The sequence below is a fragment of the Oncorhynchus clarkii genome, chromosome 12 (genome assembly GCF_045791955.1).
Source record: "Oncorhynchus clarkii lewisi isolate Uvic-CL-2024 chromosome 12, UVic_Ocla_1.0, whole genome shotgun sequence".
NCBI classification, from domain to species: domain Eukaryota; kingdom Metazoa; phylum Chordata; class Actinopteri; order Salmoniformes; family Salmonidae; genus Oncorhynchus; species Oncorhynchus clarkii.
The window spans coordinates 61,907,688-61,914,598 of record NC_092158.1 but is presented as its reverse complement, the minus strand read 5'-3'; positions in this window follow the sequence as shown (position 1 = coordinate 61,914,598).

The window sequence follows — 6,911 nt, the reverse complement described above, 5'->3', positions numbered from 1 at the left end:
GTTTTTCTCTTGCAACATCCCCTGAGACTAGGCTGGGCCTGCGCATGGATGGACATACTGTATAGATCAATAGGATGCACTTATGGTCAGCAGCCCCACCCCACCCTTTTTCTCTGGGTTCATTTTCTCATCCACTCCATTCTGGTAAACACACACACACATACACTTTTTTGTTTCCTCTCACTCTGCAGAGCACTTGTTTAGAAGGTGGACATGTAAACAGCTTGTCCTGTATATTGCTCTATATACCCCATCCTGAAAAGGAGCTGTCCCACACTGCATCGAACCCATACTCCGCCTCTGATCCGGGGATGATAAGTTCAAGAGTACAAACGTCTTCATAGAGTATGTCCAAATTGATGCCAAACGATGATGTCATCGGCGTACAGAGGCGACGGCAAACCGGCAAGAGAACTGACCCTGTGTCATACACATACCCACATGAGTTCAGCAGAACCCACAACACAGACGGTAACAGTATTCACCACATATTTTTCATTCAAAGCAGAGAGATGTGTATCTTTTTGTGTCACCACTGTAAAGGGCCAGACGAGATGAAGGAGAGAGGAGGGATGGAATGTAAGAAATAATCAATAGAGGGTCTGAGAGAGGATATGAATGGGGGCGAAGTATGGAAAGTGGGGGGGGGGGTGAGGTCCTGAAACAGTGGGTTCCACTCCTTCCTGTTTGCTGGGGCTGATGTTTGACACTCCCCGGGGAGAATTCCAACCTGTTGAGTATTGTGTTTATAAAAATAGATTAGATAGAGGATGTTTATGAGGAAGATTAAAACAGAGGAAGACAGCTGGGGATTTACCGAAAGAAAGAACGCAATACATACACTACATGACCAAAAGTATGTGGACACCTGCTTGTCAAACATCTTATTTCAAAATCATGGGTTATTATGGAGTTGGCCCCCCCTTTCCTGCAATTACAGCCTCCACTCTTCTGCGAAGGCTTTCCACTAGATGTTGGAACATTGCTGCAGGGACTTGCTTCCATTCAACCACAAGCGCATTAGTGAGGTCAGGCACTGATTTGGGTGATTAGGACTGGCTCACAGTTGGCATTCCAATTCATCCCAAAGGTGTTTGATGGGGTTGAAGTCAGGGCTCTCTGCTGGCCAGTCAAGTTCTTCCACACTGACCTCAACAAACCATTTCTGTGTAGACTTTGCCTTGTGCACGGGGGCATTGTCATGCTGAAACAGGAAATGGCATTCCCCAAACTGTTGCCATAAAGTTGGAAGTACAGAATTGTCTAGAATGTCATTGTACGCTGTAGCGTTAAGATTTCCCTTCACTGGAACTAAGGGGCCTAGCTCGACCCATGAAAACAGCCCAAAACCATTATTCATCCACCAAACTTTACAGTTGCAACTATGCATTTGGGCAGATTGCTCAAATAAACAGCAAATTTGGTTGAAAAAAAAAAACAGATAAAGCAACACCTTATGGCAAAAAGCCTCTCCCCTATTTGACTTAAATAGTTTCTGTGTATGCATTGATATGTAGGCTGTGTGTGCCTTTTTAAAAAAAGTATGTAGTTCTGTCCTTGAGCTTTTCTTGTCTATTAATGTTTTGTATTATGTCATTCTGTATTATGTTTTATGTGAACCCCAGGAAGAGTTGGGATCCTAATAAAATACCAAACCCAGATTTGTCTGTCGGACTGCCAGATGGTAAAGCGTGATTCATCACGCCAGAGAACGTGTTTCCATTGCTCCATAGTCCAATGGCAGTGAGTTTACACCACTTCACCGAAGCTTGGCATTGCGCATGGTGATATCAGGCTTGTGTGCGGCAAATCGGCCATGGAAACCCATTTCATGAAGCTCCACATGAACAGTTGTTGTGCTGATGTTGCTTCCAGAGGCAGTTTGGAACTCGGTAGTGAGTGTTGCACCCGAGAACAGATGATATTTACGCGCTACCCACTTCAGCACTCGGTGGTCCCATTCCGTGAGCTTGTGTGGCCTATCACTTTGTGGCTGAGCCGTTGTTGCTCCTAGACATTTCCACTTCACAATAACAGCACTTACACTTGACAGGGGCAGCTCTAGCAGGGCAGAAATTTGGCAACAGCACACCAGACAACCAAATTAAAAATCTAAGTTAATTAGGCCAGTCTGCATGTGTGTTTGTATTTAGTATCTTATTCTAGAACACAAATGGAACATTTTAATTGGAACAAGAATCAACCACCTTTATGCATATAATTTGATTTCCATGTACTGTACCTTACTGAACTCTCGAGCAGGTGACTTGATGGTTTGGTGTGCTATGTTTTAGGGATAAAAAAAATGACCTCCTATGCCACTGACTCTAGAACACAGCAGTGTGTGTGTGTGTGTGTGTGTGTGTGTGTGTGTGTGTGTGTGTGTGTGTGTGTGTGTGTGTGTGTGTGTGTGTTAGGGATGTGTCACGGTCGTCCTTCTCTTCATCTGAAGAGGAGAAGCGAGAAGGATCGGAGGAATGGGGCGTGGTATGGGGCGTGGTATGTGTTCATGATGAATATTTAATAAAAGAAAGCACTGAACACTGAATGCAAACTATACAAAAACAATAAACAAATAACGACTGTGAAGCTACAGTGCCTTGCGAAAGTATTCGGCCCCCTTGAACTTTGCGACCTTTTGCCACATTTCAGGCTTCAAACATAAAGATATAAAACTGTATTTTTTTGTGAAGAATCAACAACAAGTGGGACACAATCATGAAGTGGAACGACATTTATTGGATATTTCAAACTTTTTTAACAAATCAAAAACTGAAAAATTGGGCGTGCAAAATTATTCAGCCCCCTTAAGTTAATACTTTGTAGCGCCACCTTTTGCTGCGATTACAGCTGTAAGTCGCTTGGGGTATGTCTCTATCAGTTTTGCACATCGAGAGACTGAAATTTTTTCCCATTCCTCCTTGCAAAACAGCTCGAGCTCAGTGAGGTTGGATGGAGAGCATTTGTGAACAGCAGTTTTCAGTTCTTTCCACAGATTCTCGATAGGATAGGATAGGAAGAGATTGTTTAAACTTGAATGTAGCAAGAACCATTGAATAACCAAAAATACTGTACATTACATTATTTAAGTAATGAAAAACTATTTCAGTAATACTTCCAAGAATTGGAAATTGCTTTCATTGTTCAAATTCCCGACTTTCCCTTCACTACCATCCTATCTTCTCTATCGTTCCAATTCATTTTTTCGCAAAAATAAGGAACACTTCACATATTAATTGGTGGTTGCACACCAGTCATAATTTTCCTGCATATGTAGCCGATGTGAAATTGCTAGCTAGTTAGCGGTGGTGCGCGCTAGTGGCGTTTCAATCGGTGACGTCACTTGCTCTGAGACCTTGAAGTAGTGGTTCCCCTTGCTCTGCAAGGGCCGCGGCTTTTGTGGAGGGCGGCAGATTTAGGGTCATAAAATATTGTGTTGATGAAATGTGGGTGGCGGGAGGATTTGAATAAAGAGAGAACAATACCTTAAATATATCTTCAGGCTACAGGTTTTTCTTTCATTATTTTAGGCTCTCTCGCATTAGTGCGGTAAGCCTAAACTTTAGGGCCTGACATAGGCTTACAAGTGCCAAATAGCCTACCCAATCGCCAAATGCTTTTTGGGAATGGTTAGAAAAAGTTCATATAGAAGAAAAAGAAACGCACACCTATTATGGCGAGGTGCTGGCTAGCAGAGTAGAACACTTGAAAATAAAAGGGAGCAGGGAGCTCGGATGCAAAAATTTAATTACCAACGTTTCGACAACCAAGCTGTTTCCATTTTAAAAAACTTTATTTAACTAGGCAAGTCAGTTAAGAACAAATTCTTATTTTCAATGACGGCCTAGGAGCAGAACGACAGATTTGTACCTTGTCAGCTCGGGGATTTGAACTTGCAACCTTCCAGGTTACTAATCCAACGCTCTAACCACTAGGCTACCCTGCCGCCCCCATCATCAGGGTATAATCACAAACACTGCGGTATGACTCGTTGATATAGTGCCAAAAGACACAGGTGTCTGTAATCATGGCCAAGAGTGGCCTAATATCATTGGTTAATTATCAAATATTAAAATGGCATACAAAGAACAGCATTCAAACAAGAAATGGATAGCATACGATCATAAATTCATTTTCGACTACACAAGCTTACAAACAATTACAATGGCAAAGTCACAATAATCACAAGAATGGCTTCAGATCCAAGTCTACGTATAGTCACAATGCATCTACATATAGTCACTCTTAGTGATTATGTGCGTCAAGTCATTATTCCACGGGGACCCAGGTGGCAAAAATAACCATCATTGGGACAGCGCACAGATGATTTCTGTGAGCGCTGGTGTGCCATCCTGAACAAATGCTCTATTGATTTAATGACATTAAATTGTTGACCAGTTGAAGAAGGATTTTATTTAAATGGATAACACGATTAAAGACAAATGCACAGCTCTACAAATAGTTGTTAATGCTGATGGCATATTCAATGAACTGATGAAAACTAACCAAGTTGTCTACAGAAGTAAAGGAACTTAAAATCAAGAAATTCAACCAAGACAAAAAAGACAAGGCCGAGGATAAAGTATACTTCTGGAGAAACCCTGACAAGGGAGGTCCTGCTCCTCCCCTCCATGGCAGACGCAGGAGGGATGCCGCTTCCTTCGATCCACCCCCGTCTGATCAACGCTCTACAAACCATCGGCTTCCAGTGGTAGTTTTTTATTCAACGAGAGACTGGACCAAACAAAGGGACGAGATGCCGCACCCGACGGGGTAAGAAGAAACGACTATCAGAGGCAGAGGAGACCGTTCACACGGTCCCAGAACCCACGGGACTGAGTGTCTTTAATTTATCAAGCAAGATATTGAGCCCTGCCCATGTCTCTTTGCTTAATAAAGGGTTATCTTTTTTGCCTTACAACCCAGTGCAACGATTTTGATGTTAAGGCAGACATGTTTAAGTTTTTTAGAAACATCCGTTTAAGGGAATACTTCAGCTCCCCTAATTCTGACACTTCCATTGAACCAGTAGGTTGCTCTCCTTGCACATACTCCGACTCCTTTCAGAAGCAAGAGTTATTTTATTCATCCAGCCAATCACTCTATCGAGACATATTGCAGACTTGTGGAAAAAGATGTTGGACATCTCTTTAAGAATAAACAGGGGCCTAAATCTTTCCATAATTTACCTAAGTATGAAAAACAAGCTTTGCTTGATTTACAATCCGATATGTCAGTCCTTATTCATCCTGCTGATAAGGGTGGGTCGGTTGTGCTCATGGATAGGACAGTTTATGTAAATGAGTGTCATAGACAGCTGGTTGACAACACCTTTTACAAGAAACTCAGAAGTTACCCTACTTCACAATTTCAGAATACTATCTTTACTGTCCTAGATCGGTATTTAAGTTCTGATCAGATAACCAAAAAAGAACATGACTTTTTGGCTATACAACACCCTAAAATTGCCACTTTCTACACTTTGCCGAAATTACACAAGAATGTTACAAAACCTCCAGGGCGCCCTATTGTAGCGGGCTTTGATGCAGTAACGGCCCCTCTATCTACTTTTGTTGACTTTTTTATTCGACCACTCGCAGAACAGCTTCCCTCCGTTGTAAAGGACACCAGCAGTATCATCTCTATCATTGAATCTCTTGATCCTCTCCTTGAGAATACCTTGTTAGTTACTTTTGATGTTGAGTCGTTATACACAAATATTCCACATGAGGGCGCTAATAAAGCTATGGAACATTTTATTCTGCAACGTGACCCTAATGAACTACCTTCCAGTGCATGCATTATAACATTGGCTGAAATAGTACTCATACATGTGTAACGGATGTGAAACGGCTAGCTTAGTTAGCGGTGCGCGCTATATAGCGTTTCAATCGGTGACGTCACTTGCTCTGAGACCTTGAAGTATCAGTTCCCCTTGCTATGCAAGGGCCGTGGCTTTTGTGGAGCGATGGGTAACGATACTTCGTGGGTGACTGTTGTTGATGTGTGCAGAGGGTCCCTGGTTCGCGCCCGAGTATGGGCGAGGGGACGGTCTAAAGTTATACTGTTGATGCTGTTGACCCAGATCACTGGTTGCTGCGGAAAAGGAGGAAGGTCAAAAGGGGGGTGAGTGTAACGGATGTGAAACGGCTAGCTTAGTTAGCGGTGCGCTAAATAGCGTTTCAATCGGTGACGTCACTTGCTCTTACGCCCGGGTATGGGCGAGGGGACGGTTTAAATTTATACTGTTACAGTGGTGCCGTGACCGTTCTTCTGGATCGGATCATCCTTCGCTGGATTTCCATCTCAGAACTTCGCCGTGGTTGATGTTGAAGAATCAGATAAGACGTTGCTGGTGCAGTTTATGGCGATATCACATTTCGCCACAAGAGGGCGCCACTAGAACGTTTTATCGAAATGTATGATTTCTCTGGCTTTTTATTTTTTATTTATTTTTATTTCACCTTTATTTAACCAGGTAGGCTAGTTGAGAACAAGTTCTCATTTGCAACTGCGACCTGGCCAAGATAAGGCATAGCAGTGTGAACAGACAACACAGAGTTACACATGGAGTAAACAATTAACAAGTCAATAACACAGTAGAAAAAAGGGGAGTCTATATATACATTGTGTGCAAAAGGCATGAGAAGGTAGGCAAATAATTACAATTATGCAGATTAACACTGGAGTGATAAATGATCAGATGGTTATGTACAGGTAGAGATATTGGTGTGCAAAAGAGCAGAAAAATAAATAAATAAAAACAGTATGGGGATGAGGTAGGTGAAAATGGGTGGGCTATTTACCAATAGACTATGTACAGCTGCAGCGATCGGTTAGCTGCTCAGATAGCAGATGTTTGAAGTTGGTGAGGGAGATAAAAGTCTCCAACTTCAGCGATTTTTGCAATT